This window comes from Siphateles boraxobius, unplaced genomic scaffold (genome assembly GCF_051911475.1).
Source record: "Siphateles boraxobius isolate OS27281-9 unplaced genomic scaffold, OSU_SipBor_1 25, whole genome shotgun sequence".
In the NCBI taxonomy this organism is placed as follows: Eukaryota; Metazoa; Chordata; class Actinopteri; order Cypriniformes; family Leuciscidae; genus Siphateles; species Siphateles boraxobius.
In genome coordinates this window covers 27,721,186-27,742,500 of record NW_027508866.1, presented here as the reverse complement: position 1 = coordinate 27,742,500, position 21,315 = coordinate 27,721,186, and the positions used below count along the sequence as shown (strand labels likewise).

Below are 21,315 nucleotides of genomic sequence, written 5' to 3'. Positions count from 1 at the left end.
GACCAGGGGTTTAGTTACACTTTAAAGGGTTAGTTCACCCAAAAATGAAAATGATGTCATTAATGACTCACCCTCATGTAAGACCTCCGTTCATCTTCAGAACACAGTTTAAGATATTTTAGATTTAGTCCGAGAGTTTTCTGTCCCTCCCTCCATTGACATCAGTGAGTTAGTTAGAATGTTTTGAAGCATCGGAAATACATTTTGGTCCAAAAATAACAAAACCTACGACTTTATTCAGCATTGTATTGCCTTCCGGTTCTGTTGGGGATCCGCGTTCACGAGTCCGCAGTGACGCTGATGACGTAAGATGCTGCTTACGTGTATCTGGTGCGTCCGTGTATTCGGGTTCAAAAAAATATGGCTGGGCAAAAAAATGCAAGCCTTCCTCTGTGTGGAAATCCTTAGACATGTTTGTGAAGATTGTTTTGTGTCAGCGTGCGTCTCCCTCAGAATGTAAACGAAGCTCGGGCGCACCAGACACACGTCAGCAGCGTCTTACGTCAGCAGCGTCACTGAACGCGGATCCACAACAGAAACGGAAGACAATACAATGCTGAATAAAGTCCTTGTTGTTTTTATTTTTGGACCAAAATGTATTTCCGATGCTTCAAAACATTCTAACTAACTCACTGATGTCACATGGACTACTTTGATGATGTCTTTATTTCCTTTCTGGACAAGGACAGTATACCGTTCATACATTTTCAATGGAGGGACAGAAAGCTCTCGGACTAAATCTAAAATATCTTAAACTGTATTCTGAAGATGAACGGAGGTCTTAGGGACTGTTCGTTATTTATTTAAGGGGCCGACGGAGGAGTTTTGAGATCTGTAGTCAAAAAAGACTTGACCCTCCCTTCGCCAGTAATACATTTTTCTATGACCCTCCAAAATGATTGTGAAAAAAGGCATGACCCTCCCCGATAATTTATTGATTACGTAGGCTACTGGTTTGCGCTTGGCAAAGATGTTCAGATAGCCATTGTTTTTTTTTACAACCATGACAAACTCCTGCTTTCTCATCTTACTAAGGCTGTAACGATAGACCAAACCTACAATTCGGTTTGTATCATGATTTTTTATTTTAGATTTAAAAAAAAAAAATCATGTTTTCGGTGCTGATGCAGTGGTGACGCGTTCATGTAACAAGGGTGACCGTTGCGCTCCCAATAAAGTATCTAAAAGCTGCCACAAAGAACCGGCAAAAGTAATGATTATGAATATGTCAAATATAGCAAGGAGAGATTTTAATTGTTTATTAATAAACAAGGTTTTTCTGTGTCAGTGTGTCGACTTCAAGATGAAGTTGACGATGCTGACTCGCGATCTTCACAGTAACGCGCCAGAGAGAAGTGCAGATTTCATACGGATTACATAAGCAGAGAGCAGTCTGTTTTTCGTTTTTAAATGTTCTGTTTAAAAGTAGACATCAAGCTTTTTATATTTCTCAAGTCTGTGAGGCAAGTAGCTACATTATACGCTGAGTTTCGGTTAATTTATGAGACGAGAGTCCAGTTCACGCGCCGGCGACTCCATGTCATGATGATCTATTTTCTACTATATTTACTTATTATCTATTAAATCCAGGCAATTGGTTGATGAAACATTAATTAAAATTAAGATACAATTAATAAAAAATGAAATTTACTTTAAAGAAAGGCTTTTTGCTTTCTGAAGTCTCTGCGAAAGTTTTAAAGTCGCTTTCGGAGCGGTCATGTCCGTAACGGAGAATTGTCACATCCGTAACATTGTTTTTTTCCTCATAAATGCGAACACGAAAAATAAAATAAAAAATATTTTATGTTCTGTGGAGGCCGACCCTTCTTCATACGGTTAATAGGCTACTTTTGTTTTGCGCAGTGTAATTCATAGAATTATTAAAAAATATTTTGCCACCTTAAAGTTAAAAATTTGTTGTGTCACGTCACATGTGTATTTCGCTCATATTAAATATAAAACGCATGTGTAGACTGATATTTGTCTAATGTCTTGACTCCTTTATTAAGGGGATATGGATATATAAACAGACGTTTCAGTATTAAATGCATTTTCTGATAATTTATATTTAAAGTTTTGACTGCAAATGTCACGTCCATAATGCTGGAATTGCCCAATTTTAAAGAATTTATCCTCAACTAGTTTTTTGGTGTAGGTCTGCGTATTGTATTAGCCTATGTTAACTTCAAATAATTCGAATAGTAGCCTAATTTAAAAATGTGGTAGCTCTACGTCTAACACATCACACTCCACTGTTATGGTGGCAATTTCATTAGATTTACTCACTAATATTGTTGTGGAAACCCAATAAGAATGGAAACTAAAATATGGTATCAGCTGCAGTTCTGGCGCCTCAGTCCCAATGCACTCAACGTACATTCATATCACATGTTAATGCCGCGGTAGAGGTACATTCACAGGACACTGCACTTATTCGCAATCACAAAAGTTCATTATTTGCTCGTGCTTTAAAGCTATGCCGGGTAAACATTTAATTGGCATTCTGTATGATGCACTTTCTCTGAGCGCGTACTGAAGTGCGCGCGCACTGTCAGGCAGCGCCAAACTGGATTTTTGTTGGGTCAGACCCATCTGATAGCGATGGGGGACCGAGACCGAGAGAGCTACATAAAGCTACATGGAAAAAATATGCACCAAACAAGCCACTTTGAAATGTTGCTGTTTTCATGAATACAAAAGTTGGGTGACCCTCCCCCTAGACTAAAAAAAGTTGAATGACCCTCCCCTCAACAAAGAATAAAAAGACATGACCCTCCCCTATTTTCCTCCAGTGGCCCTTTCCATAAATACCGAACGGTCCCTTACGGGCTTGGAGCGACATGAGGGTGAGTAATTAATGACATCATTTTCATTTTTGGGTGAACTAACCCTTTAACATATCTCAGCCTTTTAATGATTATTAGTGTTTGGACATTAGTTTTTAAATATATCAGCTCTATGATTTAAGTTTTTCAGATGTAGTGTAGTGTTTCAGTAAGATTATCTGTCTCTGATTTTGTTGACGCTTGTATTTGAAACATTCATTCATCACAGATTTTAAGTCTCTTGAACTCTATAGCTATTAACTCTATTATTATTATTTCTTAGGTTTTGCATTATTTAAATGAGTCACAAATAATGTTTTTAAAAATTTTAATACTGTTCCCTGAGGTTGACTTAATAATGTAGGTGAGATTATTATTACATCAAAAGTAGACATAATTTAGAATTAATGGACATTTTCTACCCTGTTTTTGACCCTCTTGACCTTCAGTCTTGACCTCCTGCTATGACTGGGTAAAATCTTTGCATATGAAATAAAACGTCTCGGATTCTGACTGTAACCCTTGTTCCCTGAGAAGGGAACTGTTGTATTCTGTTTAGTTTGGTTTTAATGAACTTGTCTGCCTGTCTTCATGTCACGTGTCATCATCATTATCAGTTCATCTGTATCACCTGTGTTTAGTTAACCATCATCATCGTCATCATCATCTGTTTCACCTGTGTTCTGTCAATCTATGTTCATCTGTGTTTGTATTTAGTTCCCTTCTGTTTAGTCAGTCTTTGTCCGTTCTCCATTGTAATAAGTGTATGGAACATTCTGCCCGTCTGCTATGTACCTTTATGATTTATATTGTAAGTAAAAGTTTGCTTTGGAACCTTGGACTCCTCATAGCCTGAACTATCCAGTTGCTGATGATCTATTTAGAGGCCGGGAGCCCCTTCTTGGGAGAACCGAAATACACCAGCAACTGGTCTGACTTCCGCCATCTAGAAGACCCCTGAACATAAATCTTGAGAGCTCTGACAGGGCAGAGCAAATGAAGTCTCTCGTCATCCGCCGTTTTGTGAGGTGGAGGATGGAATGCCTGAAGAACCGTAGGCAGTGCCGTGTTAGAAGGCACCTTAGGCACATAGCCCGGCATGGGATGCAAGATAGCCTTAACATTCTCAGGAGCAAACTCCAGGCACTCAGAAAATATAGAGAGGGCCTGAAGATTTCCTACTCGTTTTAGAGACGTGATGGCTAATAGAAAAGCTACCTTGAGGTAAAGGTTCTTGGCCTCAGCCGACTCTAGAGGTTCAAAGGGGGCCTCGACCAGCCCTTCGATAACCGTCCAGGAGCAATATTATGTCTGAAAACCATACTCGGGCTGGCCACAACGGGGCTTCTAGGAGTAGACTGACCCCGTCGCTATGGACCCTATCCAGAACCCCCGGGAGCAGAGCGATCGGAGGAAATGGGTACAGGCGCCCAGAGGGGCTGGATGCGTGAGAGAAAACCACAGTAGACAGTGTGTCGTCTCTCGAGATGCGAACAGATCCACTTCCACTGGGTCGAACCTCTCGCATATCGACTCCACCACCTCGGGGTGGAGTATCCATTCCCCGGGTCTCAGCCCCTGCTTCGACAGGATGTTTGATCCCTGATTCCGGTCCCCTGGTATGTATGTTGCTCTGAGAGACAACAGTCTCCCCTGGGACCACAGGAGGATCTGATGCGCTAGTCTGCATAGAGGGCGTGATCTCATACCCCACTGATGATTTAGATAGGACATCACTGACATATTGTCTGATCTCACAAGAACGTGGTGACCTTTGAGGTCTGGCAAAAAACTCAAAGGAGGAATGATGGTCCTGCCATAAACCTCTCGTAAAGCGGCTGTCCATGATCCTTCCCCAGACCATGAGGGAGGCCTCTGTCAAAACAGCTTTCTGGCAACATGATGCTCCCATCAAAGGACCTTGGGACAGGAACCAAAGTTTCTTCCACATAGATAGGGAATGAAGGCATCTGCGCGTAAACCTGATCATGCGGAACGGGTTCCTCCTCTTGGTTTTCAGCCACCACTGCATGGCCCTCATGTACAGGAGGCAGAATCGAATGACGTTGGACGCTACTGCCATGAGTCCTAACACTCTCTGAAAATGTTTCACAGTGATGGCCTGGCCTAGCTTTATCCTGGTCACCATGGCCAGGATGGACTCGATCCGTGCAGGAGACAATTGTGCCTGCATCGTCATCGAGTCCCACACAACCCCCAGGAACGTAGTCCTCTGGGCGGGTGCCAACATGCTTTTCTTTGTGTTGAGTCTCAACCCCAAGCTCTGGATGTGGCCAAGAAAAACATCTCGATGCCAAACTGCCAGCTCCTGCGACTGGGCCAAAATAAGCCAGTCGGTGATTTAATTTAACACCTGGATGCCCTGAAGCCTCAGTGGAGCTAGAGCTGCATCCATGCGTTTGGTAAACGTGCGAGGGGAGAGAGCTAGGCCGAATGAAAGAACCCGATATTGGAATGTTTCGGCCCTGAAAGCGAACCTCAGGAACCTCCTGTGAGATGGACATGTGGAAGTTCAGATCTATCGTGAAAAGAACAATCCTCGGGTTTGATCTGACTCATGATGGTGGGAATAGTGAGCATCTTGAACCCGGACTCCCTGTCTGGGGGAGGAACACGTTCTATGGCCTCCTTTACCAGCAGGGAGTTTACTTCCTGTTCCAATACCCGACCCTGCTCTGGGTCGACGGAGGCTGGTTTCGGGCATTGTTCGAGATTCAGGGATCTAAAATGTAAAGATTATTATGTACTTAAGCTATAGAAATGTATAACATAAATATATTTAGTTGTATTTTCACCATTTATGTAATCAAACCTAAACATAACCACTTTTTGACAGTGTAAAGATGTATCAGGCAGAAAAATTTGACAATTTCTGTTACAATATGCCATTATATAGATTTTTTTTTACCTGCAAATCCTTCTCCTATCTCTAAACCTAATCATAACCTTTTCTTAAAAATAAATATACTATTAGAAAAACTTAACAGACATGTAACACATACTTAATGATTGGTAAACATTTGCACTCCTGTAAAGATATTCAAGCATAAATGATTTACATTGTAGATGATGTCAATACATCAATATTGAAAGTTTTACTATATATGCAAACGTAGTTAAATGTATTTGTGTTGAAGCCACACTTTATGTAAAATACTCATTGATATATATGATAAATTACATCATAACTCCATTTTCTGGCTGAAAGGATAACGGTACAGTAAAACAGTAGAGATCGCTCAAACCTCTTCAGATCGCGGAATTGAGTGGAAAATTTAAATTCTCTCTAAAGAAATATGGCATATGAGAATACATTAGTATTTTGTTTCTAAATGTGCTCACTTTTGCATTAAAAGTCCTTTATGTAGCTTCATTATGTCTTGTCTTGTTTATTTATGTAACACTGCTAAAAACAACCAAGGTTGACCAAAGTGCTTTACATAAAAAGAAAAAAAACTAAAAGATAAAACATTGACAAATCAAACATCACAGACACCACTTTGTAAGGCCTGCCCAATCGGTCCAACGACAGTTTCCGAAAAGCGGGTGAAGGTTCCCTGCGTGTTACTATCTTTTCAGCATGGCAAAGTAACTTTTATCTGACTGGTTGTTGGTTATTGGTCATTTATATAATAGTTTAGCTACGCATTTGATCATTCTATTTAACTCTTTACTCTTATTGTATTCATTCTTTCGGGTGCCACAGGGTCCTTGCACCGGCGTTTTTTTGCAGGCCCACGATCACTAACTCGCCAGTCTAATCAATAACCAGAGGTTATGGCTAAAGCAATTTAACAATGCCGCAATTTAACTAAATGTACCCATGTAGCCCCCTACAGTCACCTTTATAAAAACTTAGTTAAAGCCCAAACAATAATCAGAGGTTATGACTAGTACATTAAGATAATGCTTGCTATTACCTCAAGTATTTTTATCTAGCCCCCTATCGGGTGTGTCTCAATCAGCTCCTGAGCTTGTTAATCAGTATATGATTCTGCGACTGAGACGCCTGATCAGTGCGCTGACCCCTGAACAAGGGAGCTGATTAAGACTGAGACTTCCTGATCAGTGCGCTGACTCCTGAACTAGGGAGCTGATTGAGACTGAGACGCCTGATCAGTGCGCTGACTCCTGAACGAGGGAGCTGATTGAGACTGAGACTCCCTGATCAGTGAAGCCTGACTCCTGAACGAGGGAGATGATTGAGACTGAGACTCCTTGATCAGTGCGCTGACTCCTGAACGAGGGAGCTGATTGAGACTGAGACTCCCTGATCAGTGCGCTGACTTCTGAATGAGGGAGCTGATTGAGACTGAGATGCCTTATCACTACGCTGACTCCTCATCGATGGAGCTGATTGAAACTAAGACTGCCTGATCAGTGTGCTGACTCCTGAACGAGGGAGCTGATTGAAACTAAGACTCCCTGATCAGTGCGCTGACTCCTGAACTAGGGAGCTGATTGAGACTGAGACTCCCTGATCATTGCGCTGACTCCTGAACAAGGGAGCTGATTGAGACGCACCCATGTTTGCTGGAGAATGACCCAGGCATGTTGTCATGTGCAGACAGACATCAGCAGTCCTGAGCTTCAACTCTTCTGGTTGTGTCTGGGTCTCAGTGTCCCTCAGGGCCTGGATCAGTTAACCACTGCTGGGCTTTATTACAGTGACACATTAAGAGGGATTTGGCAACATGGTTGCATTCATCTGTGAGATGACTTTAATTCCCTCTGAAGACTCATTGTATCTGGCATTTACGGGCCACAAGACGCCAACAAAACACTACCCTGAATTGAGGCTGAAGGAAAAAAGGCTTTTCTTCAAGAGCAAAGAGCAAAACAAAGAGAAGGCAGTGATTGGCCAGAATCATAGGAAATGACCTCAGGGCTGAGCTCATGTGATGTCAGATGTAGGCCGGGACAGCACAATAACCCAGCATACTCCAAATAGATGTTATTTGCCTCAATTCCTTATACAGATTAAAAAAGCAACTTTCATAATTGTCATGAATAAATCAATAAAAAACATGCTTGTTAATAAGTAAACACTAATGAAGATCATTATTTAATGTAAATTGAAATGCTTACAAATGTCATTAAACTTAAAAAAATCATATGAACATGCACTTCTTTAAAATACCACAAATGATTTTTTATTTACATCATAATACATATATACTGTATATCCATAATAATCGATACTAAATGGAATCAAGATCGGAGTTTAATCGAATCGCAAGCTTGTGAACTGAAATCGCATTGAATGGTGAAATTTGTGTCTATCCCAAGCCCTACTGTTTTAAAACATCTGTACCTCTGCAGTTGTTCTTTAGCAGAAAAATTGACCACACTGATCATACTGAAACGATATATTGTGCTATATAAATAAATGTGACCCAGTTTCTTTGTGAGAAGGGAACTGATGTGTTGAGGCTGGTGCTCAGAGCAGCTGCTGCAGTGGCTTGAGTTTCAGTCTCTGATCAAGCCAACAGTAGCGACACTGGTGGTGTTGTGCTGTGTTTCACTGGTGGTGTTGTGCTGTGTTTCACTGCTGCATTACAGTATATCTCTGCAGTGGTTTGAGCGTCTCTGTGATCAGTATTGTGAGGTGAGTCTGTGCGAGAGACACACAGTTTCATGCTTCCAGATCTAGATTGCAATGTTCTCATTTACTTATTGTCAGTTAGCTAAAGCAGTGCTGGTCTCCTGGACGCATGGTTGAAAAACTTTGTGAGTGAAGCTTTAACACAAAAAGGTTTGTGACATTGTGACATGTTCAGTTCATGCATTGAAGTTCCCTTTCGAAGGGAACTCAACAATACGTCAACGACGTTATGGGGAACGCCTCAGGCGTGACAGGTGTCTGAAATAACTATCAAATCACGTCAATCACATTGACCGGCGACAGCCCGTGAATCATTAGAGTAATGATTAACGTGCGACCTGGAAGTATATAAGGGCGCCTTGCAACATGACAAATCATCTCATCGTCTTCAGGGACTGTTTGTTTGAAAAAACGCTATTCAAGTATACGGGAAGGTAAGAGAAAGATGAAACGCACAGCTAAGGCAGATTGTTTTCGTAAGTGTGCCGACCCGTGTCCGAGGTTTCTGACACCGGCCGACACACACGAGCTGTGCGTTTTTTGCTTGGGTGAAGAGCACGCACGGGAGGTTCTCGAGGGAGCCCTCTGTGCGAACTGCGAGCGTTTTTCTCTTAAAACGCTCCGCTCTCGTCTGGCCCTCTTCTCGAGTGAAGGGGGTTCAGCGTCTGGACCTCATGGTGCGGGTCCCGCTCGTGCCGAGGCCGAGCGGTGACTTACATCATGGGGCTCCCAGATGGAGCTCGTCGATCGCCTCGAGAGGGTTGTTAACCTCTCAGATGATTCGACGGCTGACGAGGGCGAACTGCAGGTCGATGGGGAAGATTACTCACCGACTGTACCTGCAGTTGATGCTCTTCAGGACGCGCAGGAGATGGCTGAGGAGGTTGGCTGAGGAACCTCCTCAGCCATCCTGCCCCGTGTATACAGAGCTGGTGGATGTGATGGAGCGCGCTGCCAACAGGCTGCAGCTGCCTTGGCAGCGCGCTAGAGGAGAGATCGCTCGCTGTAGGCTCGACGATCGGTTTCTCCCCGGCCATGCACCACCAGCTCAGGTGAGCCTTCCATTCCTTCCTGATCTTCACACGGAGATCGAGAGGGCATGGAAGAGCCCATACTCTGCCCGTATTCACCGACATCAGCGGGCCAGTTTCGCTGATGTCGAGGGGATCGGAGAGAGTGGGTACGTGTCAATGCTGCCGATTGACGAGACGTTCGCGAACTATCTCGTGTCTGGGCGGGCAGCGACACTGAAAGCTCCAACCCTGCCATCCAAACCGCTGAGAACAACGGCTCGTTTGAATGGCAGAGCATACACGGCAGCAGGTCAGGCCGGTGCTGCACTGCACACCATGGCAGTATTACAGGCGTACCAGGCCGACCTGCTGGGGGATCTCGACCAGGGGGCAGGGATGTCCCCTGAGGCGGTGGCTGAGCTGCGCCGCACCACAGATCTGGCTCTCCGAGCTACCAAGCAAACCGCTGCCGCGATCGGACGGTCGATGGCGGCGATGGTGGCCACGGAGAGGCATCTGTGGTTAAATCTAGCCGACATCGGGGAGAAAGAAAAAGCCTTTCTCCTCGATTCGCCAGTTTCGCCTTCCGAACTCTTCGGCACCTCCGTAGAGGCGGTGGTGGGGAAGTTCAGGGAGGCGAAGGCGCGCTCAGCAGCATTTAAAACTTGTATACCGCTGAGATCCGCGTCCGTACCCCGGCAAGCGGGAGGGCCTGGCCCTTCACGGTCTGAGGACCGTAGGCAGGGCCAGCGAGCCAGTGTCGCCTCTCGTGCCCCCCCTCCCTTGAGGAGCAGGTCGCAGAGAAGGCATGACTCCCGCAACAGAAGAGATTTGAGGGAGGTTATCCAGCGCAAACGCACACAGCGTCGGTAATGGATAACCTCCCCGGAGGGTCACGAAATCTGCCCCCTCTCTTCTGACCCCCAGGCGTTCATAACATCAGGCCTGGGGATGGGCCTATGATGAGAACTATGTTCTGATGGCCCACCTAGGCTTGGTTAGTGGAAACGCCCCTTTCAGGCATGTAAAGTGGCGGATCCCAGGTTTGTAAAGAACTATCTGGCGAGTCTTCACTTTGCACGCCGCAGACCTCGTTCCCTGTATAGGGTCATGGGGTCATGTCAAGGTAATAAGGTAAGAGAACTTATTGGATTATCAGGGCCCTGAAGTTCCCCGCTAGTTGGCCAGAACGGTAACTGTGTTAGCCTTCGGGCTGCTAGCCACCTCAGGGTAGAGTGGTTGGTCTCTCTCTTAAAATTGTTTTACTTAGAGTGTTGACTGACGCTAGAACTTCAGATAGATCTTATGTCCGGCCCACAGGTCCGTTTGACTTCTTCCTGAGTATGTCGCCCCTTGAGCTCTGTTTGGGTTTTCATTAGGCCCTGCGATTCTGCAGCCCTTTGTATGGAATAATACAGACTATATTCTTTAGTAAGGCTGTGGCTCCTCCGAGCCCTCAGATAGATCTATGCTTGCTGGCTGGCCCTCACCAGGGCCGCCTCTGTAGCTGGCCTAGGCTGTGCCAGGGATAATAGAGGTGCTCTGCTAAAAATTTTAGCATTTCTTCCTCTGACCCTTCACTTTGTGAATGTAGGTTTCTAGCATCCCTGTATAAACAGCCTCCTCCCATGGGAGTCGTTTGGCCAAGGCCCGCCCCCTTCTCTGCATTCTGGGGTGACTAGAGTAATGCAGCGTGGTGCAGAGGATGGTTTATAAGGACATGGTAGGCCTCAAATAGGCCTCCGTGGTATATATGTCTTTACTGAGCAGGGTTAGGCCATCTTTCGCTTCACGAAGAAGACTGGGTTTCCTGCCCGACCCTGCCGTGCAGAACTGGCCTACGGATTTAGGCCGCCAGTTTAGGCTTCACTCACCTCGCTGAGCTACTGCTCGAGCGCTAGGTTGTAGGTGGTTGGCTTTCATTCAAGCCCCACTCCCCTAGGTTGGGCACAGATACATTTCTGTCACCCCTAGAGCCGCTGGCAGGCCCGCACCCTGGTAACCTCAGGGTGAGGTGTGAGTATTCCCCTGTGATACAGGTAGGTCTGAGCACTTCACTCCCAGTTCTGTTTTATCCTACCTCGCACCACTATGGCTCGGGTCGAGTATGAAGTAAGCTTCACTTCTTCTTTGGTCGAAGTACGCTCCCCTGAAGCCAGAGCATTGCCCTGAGCTGACACCCATGCATAGATGGTAGGCCCCTGACTAACTGGGGCCTCCGTTGAGGCAGAGTGGCGTATGTTGTACTCCCCTTGTTTTAAGGGTGCTAGCTTTCTTGCGGAGTACACTGCCATGGGCAATGTGATTAGGCACCAGGATGCTGTAGGCGCTGTGTAAACAGTTTTTCTGCCAACGAAGGCCATTAGGTAGTAGGCCTCAGCAGGCCTCCTTGATTGGACAGCCCCCTAGAGGGCACTGTAGGCCAGCTCACTTTACGTGGTTGGCCTTGGTGGTTTGGGCAGTTGACTCACTGATGGGTAGTAGGCCTTAAACAGGCCTCCTCGGTGGTGAGTCCCAACATTGTGGGACATACCTTATAGCGCTACTGGAAGCCCATTAGTAAATTATGCTTGTGTAGTATGGTTCCCAACAGTGTACTTTATGGCAGAATATGACTTGCTATTAGCTAGTAGGCCCGACCAGGCCTCCCTGATAGGCGAGTCCCCAGCTGGCTGGCCTTAGCAGGCCACCTTATACTATCACCCGGACTCAGGGCTCAAAGCTACCAGTGGTTATCAGGTAGTAGGCCACTCAGGCCTCCCTGAAGGTGAATTCCCACTTAAGATGGTTATCAGGTAGTAGGCCTCACCCGGCCGCCCTGAAGGTGAATTCCCACTTACGTTGGCTATCAGGTAGTAGGCCTCTCTGGGCCTCCCTGAATGTGAGCTTCCAAATATTGTGGCTGTCAGGTAGTAGGCCGCTCTGGGCCTCCCTAGGATGTGGGCTCCCAAATATTTTGGCTGTCAAAGGTAGTAGGCCTCACCAGGCCTCCCTGAAGGTGAGTTCCCACATACTGTGATTATCAGGTAGTAGGCTCCTCCAGGCCTCCTTGAATGAGAACGGTCAAGTAGTAGGCCTCACCAGGCCTCCCTGAAGGTGAGTTCCCACAGTTTGTGTTTAACAGGTAGTAGGCCTCTCCAGGCCTCCCTGAAGGTGAGCTCCCCACATACTGTGGTTATCAGGTAATAGGCCTCACATGCCTCCCTGAAGGTGAATTCCCACTTACGTTGGCTATCAGGTAGTAGGCCTCTCCGGGCCTCCCTGTAACGTTCCCTAGTGGTGCTGGGTTTATGAAGCTAGTGGTCTCTTGCTATCAGTTTCAGCTAGCCTTAATAGGCAGCTGCTGAAGGCGAGCTTGCGCCCTGGCTCGCTAAAGTGTTCATTCTCTGCTATTGGTTCCCTCCCGGAACCTTTTCTGCCTACAGCCTGGTTTGCCTACCAGGCAGACCTTGTGCTCCCCTCACCGAGGGTCTCTATGAGCATGCGGCTTCCTGAGTCTGGTCAGACGGTCGTAGGCCTCTCATGAGGCCTCCCAGTTAGATCAGCCCTTAGGCCTTCTCAGGCCTCCTCAGTGTTTTGAAACACAGACACTGGGTTGATCCGTGGATCGAGTAGAGAAACTCCCCTCGCTAGCAAGGGTTGAAAAGCACTATGCTGAGTCATACTCTCCGGGATATCCCGTCTCTGAGATCCGGGCCGAGTGGTTCTCTGCCAGCTTCGCAGTCCCTCGGGTTGGATGCCTTACTTAAGGCATTTGTCCAGAGGCTCTGTCTTCAGACAGACAGGATTTGGCCAGACTAAGTGTCTATGTACTGACGCCAGGTCAGGCCGTCCTGGTGGCATTTCGGGGTGAGTACGTTCCCCTGAATAGTGACTGGCTGGGGTTCCTTCGGGTTCCCTAGCCACATTCCCTAGAAGGGACCCCTTCTAATTGGAAGCTATGGTTCCAGGCCCGGAGCCGGCCCAGGTAGGCCTTTCATTTAACCATGTTTATGAAGGTTTTTCCTGTGAGGCTGTAGCTTGTGCTATGACCGTAGGGAATGCTGTCACTGACAGCCAAGTGTGACCTGAGGGTGAGTGGTTCTAGCGTTTCATTTGAAGTTGCTGGTTCTGACCGTTGTCACTGCCACTTGGCATGCACTCCCCTTAGCATGGCGGCGTTGGTATATCGTTCCCCATAACGTCGTTGACGTATTGTTGAGTTCCCTTCGAAAGGGAACGTCTCAGGCTACGACTGTAACCTATGTTCCCTGAGAACAGGGAACGAGACAATACGTCTCCCTGCCATGCCTCGGGCTTGCCTACCGTACAGTCCCTTCAGACGATAAGGTGATTTGTCATGTTGCAAGGCGCCCTTATATACTTCCAGGTCGCACGTTAATCATTACTCTAATGATTCACGGGCTGTCGCCGGTCAATGTGATTGACGTGATTTGATAGTGATTTCAGACACCTGTCACGCCTGAGGCATTCCCCATAACGTCGTTGACGTATTGTCTCGTTCCCTGTTCTACAGTCGTAACCTGAGACGTTTTTCCATTTGAGAAAATAAAAGGAATGTCTCTTGGACATTTGACTGGTGTGCAGCGTGAGTTTGTAATGGATGAGACGATGTTGAATAGAGTCGATGTGGACAACCTTGATGTTGAACTGGGTCTCGGTTCACTAAAGCACTCTAGTAAAATTTCAATGATGTCTTGTGGAAGACATCACAGGCTTGACATATAGAAGATAAAACATATTTTCATGTGAAAGTCAGATTTGAACTCAAGCGGGGTGAATTAGGGTAATCTGGGACACCTAAACTCTGATCACAGTAAATGTTAAAAGTACAAATGTCTCGGATTACCCTCAGAATATTAACACAGGGTTCATGGTAAGCCTGGTAGTAGCAGGGATTTTTCCCGGCCTTTGGATAAATACAATCTTAAAAGTCTTAGTAATAGTGAGTTCATAGCTTTCTGCTTTCAGAGCAGTGATATATGAAGTACACAAGTCCTGTACTTTGTGGATCCCTGATAATATATACCATTATACACCTGACACAATGTGTGTACAAACAAGCTCAAATGAGCCTAATGCAACTTTTCATCAAGAAAAAGAAGATCGTAGAAAAAGAGACTCCAGTGTTGTTGCTGTCATTCTTAAATGACTAGCATCTCTTATTCTAAAATAACATTGTCTTGTCTTTTTGACACATTTGCAAAAGCCAATCATGCATTAGTCAGATTATTCATTCCTATATCCAGAAGTGGACAGCTGTGTCATGCTTAAACTAACTCAGCGAACACATGAATGGTCGGTAATTGGCCTCTTAGGTGTTCGTCGGTAAGTTCAGTTTATGTGAACAGTGGAAGCTCATTACAACATCATGTGTTGTTCTTGTGTATATGAGTTGGTTAATTTGCAGTGGATTGTGTGTTTGTTTCTCTGAGCATTAATACACAGCTGTTTGATTATGAACTTCCTGCCTCATATTTTCCTAACGCTGTGGCCGGAGCGAGATGGTCACCGGACTGCAGTTGATGATGTAGCTGTCATGTTTCAGTGTTTAATAACGGAACTAAAACCGTCAGTCTAATCATCATACAGAGTGATGTAATTTAGATTTGATTTTAGCTGGTTTATGATTGGCCATATTCAGGGTGTGATTTGTTTGGGATTTGTTAATTTTATATCCCTGGAAGGAATTTGTTTCATCCATGCTTCTGTTCAGATGGAATGCATTAGACATTTCTGACAGCATATTAAAACATCTCGGTGTCTCGGAACCGGGGTCTGGCGCTTATCCAATCACAGCAATCAGATTGACTAGCGACAGCCTATGAAGTATAAGTATATATAGTGAGACTCATATAGTGAGACCCGGAAGTATAAAAGGGGCACCTAGAGAACATGTTGTCCACTTATCTTCTGAAGGGACTATTCAGCTGGCATCCCCGAGGCATGACGAAAGACACGGTGTCTCGTTCCATGTTCTCAGGGAACAGAGGTTACAGTCGTAACCCGAGACGTTCCCTTTCAAAAGAGAACTCGCACTGTGTTGATGACGCTATGGGGAACAATATACCAACGCCACCATGCTGAGGGGAGTGCATGCCAATTATGGCTGTGACAGAAAAAGTCAGAAATGGCAGTTTCACTGATATGCCAAACACTCCCCGTTCGGATCAATGACAGTATTCCCTACCCACTGCCCAAGCTATAAGCCTCCGATATAATGAAGGCCTACCAAGGCCGCTCAAAGGCCTGGAACCAACAGCTTCCATGGAAGGGGTTCGTTTAAGGGAATATAGCCAGGAGGTCCGAAAGGAGTCCCGTCCTGTCTCTTTCTGAGGGGGACATAAAGTCAACCCCACATGCCACTAGGGAGGCTGACCTAGTCTATTTTACTGACCTAGTCTTGCCAACAACCTGTCTGTTTCCTAAACAGAGTCTCTAACATTATTTGCCTCACTTGTGGACGCATCCGATAGGGAGGACTGCAGATATTGGCAGTAATTGCTCACAGACCGGATTATAGAGACAGGCATCCTGGAGAGTAGAACTCACTATAGTGCTTTATAACCCTCTGCAAATTGGGAGTAACTCTACTCGATCCTGGATCTACATAGTGCTTTAGGGCCCTGTGGAGGCTGGGCACTCTAAAGGGACCCTAATAAGGGTAGTGCCTCCAGCTCTAGGGCTGACCTAATAGGGAGGCCTCGTGACAGTCCTTCTACCTCCCGACCAGACTTAGGGAGCTATAAGTATTCATATAGAGCGAACCTCAGATAGAGTCCGGAACACTATGCTCAACCTGATAAGTATTGGGCTAGAATCAGGGAGGCGCTAAGGGAGCCTGCAACGTCATACTTAATGCCTTTTCAATGCTAAGCATCCAACTTGTTGGGGAGCCGCCTTCAAGCAGGCCTGTTGAGGCCTAACTACTTGATAGCAATACTGTTAGCAGAGCTAGCCTCAGATTCCAGGTGATCTCACAGACATTTCTGTTTGGCCTGGACAGTGTGTACTCAGCAGAAGTGCTATCGATTACAACAGACCAGGGCCAACACTTGGTGTTGTGGTCTATCTAGAGCTTATATAGAGCGGTGGCCTCAGTAGAATAACCCCCGAATGGGAGGAAGCCATCTCACGCTACACAGAGTTTATCTGTTTGAAGCTCAGGTAAACGTTGGCCTCACTAGAGAATTCTCCATGAGATAAAGCCAACTACTGGGTGACCACAGATTGGCACTACCCACTACATAAATCTGACGACTCTAACACAAGAGGAGGCCTATGGAAAGGGTATGCATAGCCTACCTATATATGGGAACTTCAGGGCCTAAATAAAGTACTCCTATATACCGCCAGACCTTCAGAAAGTTTTCCATATTGAAGGAATAAATGATCATAGGTTCAGCCTCAGGCCTGATGTAAGAAGCTCATAGGCTGAAAGAAGTGGGGGAAAGGAGAGAAGAGAGGCGAGGGTGGCTGTTATTCACCCTCATAGGAAGGGAATCCTTCACTGACGCTGAGAGCGCTTGTGCTGGATCAGCTCCCTCAAATCCTTCTTCTTCCTAGGCACGGATTCAGAAAGCAGCGGAATGCTCGATTTAAATGCAGTCGAGCGCGACTCCGCCTCTTGTCCACCACCGTCTCAATGGAGGTGCCGAAAAGTTCAGACAGCAAAACTGGTGCATCGAGAAGAAAGCCCTTTTCTTTCTCCCTGATGTCAGCCAGGTTCAGGTCGGGAGCTGGAAAATTATGGTCGGAAAGGAACCGTTCGTCAAGCCTGCCACGAGCGGTCCCTACCCTCACTCGCTCCAACTCCAGCTAAAGCCTCGCTGAAGCGCTCTCCATAACACCCAACAGCTCATCATACGCGGGACAGGGAGGCTATGAGGGTTCAGGTGGTACATCATCTTCACCCTCATCAACCATCTCCTTCTCTCTTGGGCTGGGTGCCAGCAGAGCACTTGCTGCTGGATCAGAGGATGACAACACATCCTTGTCCAGCAGCCCACTCTCGCAAGCTTCTGACTGGCGTGAGAGAGAGACACCTATCTCAAACTCATCAGCGAGCTCCATCTGGGAACCCCATGATCTAGGTCTCCGCAGTGCCTCAGCCCGAGTGGGACCCGAACCGCTGGGTGCAGATGCCTGTCCCTCTTCCCTCGAGAAGTTTAGGAGTTCTCTTTCTCTTCTCTCGTTCTCTTCTCTTTCGTTACAGATTCTTCCAAATGGAACAGTCAAATTGGATTAATATTGTGCTATAATTTTAGGTTCTAATTTCATCTATTGCTGTCCTATCTATACAGGAGATATTATCTATATCGGCACAATGCAGTGTCACTGCCACCACTCTTTCTTTTGTTGTAGATTTTATGCTCAGCTTTCCAAGCATTCCTGGAATAACCTCCCAGAACACCACATCCTATTTCAATAATATGTTTTGCTAACATTATGTAAATGTTACTTTTGAATGTTCTGAAACATAACATTTAAAAAACATTAAACAAATGTCCAATGAAAACATTCCATGAACAATGCATAAATAAAGTTTTTATGCTAAAACTTAGAGAACACTATTAAAAACCAGATAGCTCTGAACGTCCTGGTTGCGTATGCAACCCACCGTTCCCTGAAGGAGGGAACGGAGGACGTAGTCGACGCGACTGAAATGAAATGGGATCACGCTAGGGAGCCTATCGTCTTCGAGTATTATTGAACGAGCCAATACACATTGGCGTGCGAGATTTGCATCTCACACTCCGCCCCGCAGCGCGGGTATAAATACGGAAGTGGATGCACGCACCATTTGCTTTTCGCTGAGGAGCCGAGCGTAACTCGGAGTCAGCGGTGGTCCAGCGGTAGTGGCAAGGGGACTACGTCCTCCGTTCCCTCCTTCAGGGAACGGTGGGTTGCATACGCAACCAGGACGTTCCCTTTCAGTCGATAACGTCGGACGTAGTCGACGCGACTGAAATGGGATCAACCCTTGAACACGCCACTAACGCTGCCACCTTCCAGTGCCTAGACAAAAGCCTTTGGATCCTCCCGACGTTCTAGCGGAAAAGGACAGGGCTTAGGCCAGGAAGTCGCTGCTGTTCCACAAGACCCACTCAGCCAGACTTGGTAACACTGGGAAAGCGTGCCCAACATTGGAAGGAAGGGACGCTGCGGAGCCCAACCAACCCGAAAGGGGGGGGGAAATACACATATGAACTGGGCGGAGAGCCGGGCAGTATAACATATGGAATGTCACTGGGGTGGCTCCAGCCTAGAGAGGGGGGAGACACACCAATTTACAGTGACGGCAGGACTCTGCCAAGGGAAAGACACGGGCTCACCTTGGGGAGCCGTATCGTGGAAGAATACACATATGGGGTCGCCGTAGGGACCGCAACATATGGACCCAGCCTAACACAGGTTCCACACTGCATACGAGTGGTAGGCCTAACACCCGACGTTCCGCCACGTCCGACGTTGGGGGGGGTACGGAGGAGCTCAACAGGTTCCGGACAAGGGAATTCCACCGGAGCGAAATGGCGCACGTATCCGGTCCGTAAGAGGGGAATGGCGCAGCAAGCCGACACTGAACCGGGACTCACGGTGTTACTGGCTTCTATGAGAAGAGAGCACACGGGAAGCAACCGGCTCGACACGTAGGCTATAGAATCTAGCAAACGTATTAGGTGTCGCCCAGCCCGCAGCTCTACAGACATCTGTCAGCGAGGCACCCTGCGCCAACGCCCAAGAAGCGGCAACACTCCTTGTGGAGTGAGCTCGCAGTCCGGGGGGACAGGGTTCACCTTGGGACTCATACGCCAAGATGATGGCATCCACTATCCAGTGGGCCAACCTCTGCTTGGAGACAGCCTTTCCCTTCCGCTGTCCTCCATAACAGACGAAGAGCTGCTCTGAGGTCCTAAAGCTTTGCGTTCTGTCCACGTACAAGCGCAGGGCGCGAACGGGGCAGAGAAAAGCCAGGGCTGGGTCTGCCTCCTCCGGGGGCAGCGCTTGCAGGTTCACCACCTGGTCCCGAAAGGGGGTGGTAGGAACCTTGGGCACATATCCAGGCCGGGGTCTCAGGATAACGTGAGAGTTAGCCGGCCCGAATTCCAGGCACGATTCGCTGACCGAAAATGCGTGCAGGTCCCCTACCCTCTTGATGGAGGCCAAAGCAAGTAGGAGAACTGTCTTTTGGGACAGAATTTTTAACTCTGCTACCTGCAAAGGCTCGAAGGGCGGTCTCTGCAGTGCGGTTAGCACCAGAGATAAGTCCCAAGAGGGTATAGAGGGGGGGCGAGGCGGATTCAACCTCCTCGCTCCCCTCAGGAACCTGACGATCAAGTCATGCTTCCCCAGGGATTTCCCGTCTACTGCATCGTGATGTGCGGCAATAGCGGCGACATACACTTTGAGGGTGGAGGGGGACAGCCGACGCTCCAAAGCCTCTTGCAGGAAAGAAAGCACGGAAATGACCGAACACCTTCGGGGGTCTTCTCCTTGAGAAGCACACCACTCAACGAACAGTTTCCACTTCAGGGAGTAAGCAAGCCTCGTAGAGGGGGCTCTCGCTGACGTGATGGTATCTACGACTGCCTGTGGTAGACTACCTAAAACCTCCCCGTCCCGTCCAGGGACCACACATGGAGTCTCCAATAGTCTGGACGCGGGTGCCATATGGTGCCCCGTCCCTGAGAGAGTAGGTCCTCTCTCAGAGGAATAGGCCAGGGAGGAGCTGTCGAGAGGAGAAAAAGTTCGGGGAACCAGGTTCGGTTGGGCCAATATGGGGCAACTAGCAAAACCTGCTCCTCTTCCTCCCTGACTTTGCACAGTAGTTGTGCAATAAGGCTCACTGGGGGAAACGCATACTTGCGGAGGCCCCGGGGCCAGCTGTGAGCCAGTGCATCCGTTTCGAGGGAATAAAACAACTGGCAATGGGACGAGTCCGGAGAGGCAAACAGATCTATCTGTGCGGCCCCGAAGTGGTCCCATATTAGCTGGACCGCCTGGGGATGGAGCCGCCATTCTCCCGAGGCCACAATCTGTCGTGAGAGCTCGTCGGCGGCACGATTGAGCAGGCCAGGGATGTGAACGGCACGAAGCGACCTCAGATGCTTCTGACCCCATAGGAGGAGGTGGCGGGCGAGTTGTGACATGCGGCGGGAACGTAGACCACCTTGGTGGTTGATGTACGCAACGGCCGCAGTGCTGTCCGTCCGGACCAGTACGTGCCTGCCGAGCAGCGTCGTCCTGAGGCGTCTCAAAGCAAGGAGTACTGCTAACAACTCGAGGCAGTTGATGTGCCAATGCAGGTGGGACCCCGTCCAGGTGCCAGCTACTGCATGCCCGTTGTACGTGGCCCCCCAGCCAGTGTTGGAGGCGTCTGTGAAGACCACAGCATGCCTGGACACTTGTTCTAGGGACACACCGGCCCGGAGAAACGAAAGGTCCGACCACGGGCTGAAGGTTTGGAGGCAGGCCGCGGTGATTCTCACAGGGAGCGTGCCTCTCCGCCACGCCCACCTCGGGACTCGGTCGCGAAGCCAGTGCTGGAGTGGTCTCATATGAAGCAGGCCGAGCGGCGTAACTGCGGCTGCGGCTGCCATATGCCCCAGGAGCCTCTGAAACTGTTTCAGAAAAACCACTGTTCTGCTCTTGATAAAATTCAGGCAGTTCAGCACCGACCGGGCGCGATCCTCTGTGAGGCGCGCCGTGTGTTGGACCGAGTCCAGCTCCAAACCGAGAAAAGAGATCCTCTGCACAGGGGCGAGTTTGCTCTTCTCCCAGTTGACCTGAAGACCCAGCTGGCTGATGTGCTGGAGCAGCAAATCCCTGTGTTCGCATAACAGCTCCCGAG

The 21,315-nt window shown here is 47.7% G+C and overlaps 1 protein-coding gene across 2 annotated transcripts in view; it reads left to right on the top strand.

The window, feature by feature from the left end:
- Nucleotides 1-21,315, top strand: part of megf10 (multiple EGF-like-domains 10) — a 155,372-nt gene that overhangs the window by 46,641 nt on the left and 87,416 nt on the right. The gene's annotated exons all lie outside the window — the stretch shown is intronic.